Genomic DNA, 287 nt, shown 5'->3' with positions numbered 1-287 from the left:
TATATATATATATATATATATATATATATATATATACATATATATATATATATATATATATATATATATTTGTGTGGTGTATAGGATTGGCTCTGCTCTGAATTTGGTGGAGGGTTTGTCTTTCAAGGGTCTGAAGGTGGAGACAGCCGGAGACAGCAGCAGCGTGAGGGTTGCTGCTGCTGTCTCTGCTGCAGTACGCAGCCCCCTGGGCGCGGGGGCCCCCCTCACTCTCCTAGAGGTGGGGGCCCGGGTGTCTCTCTATGCTGACCAGCCAGACACCACCAGCA

The sequence above is a fragment of the Eimeria mitis genome, genomic scaffold (genome assembly GCF_000499745.2).
Source record: "Eimeria mitis Houghton genomic scaffold, Emh_scaff5810, whole genome shotgun sequence".
In the NCBI taxonomy this organism is placed as follows: Eukaryota; Apicomplexa; class Conoidasida; order Eucoccidiorida; family Eimeriidae; genus Eimeria; species Eimeria mitis.
The sequence above is the reverse complement of the archived record's forward strand: the minus strand, read 5'-3'. Positions refer to the sequence as shown.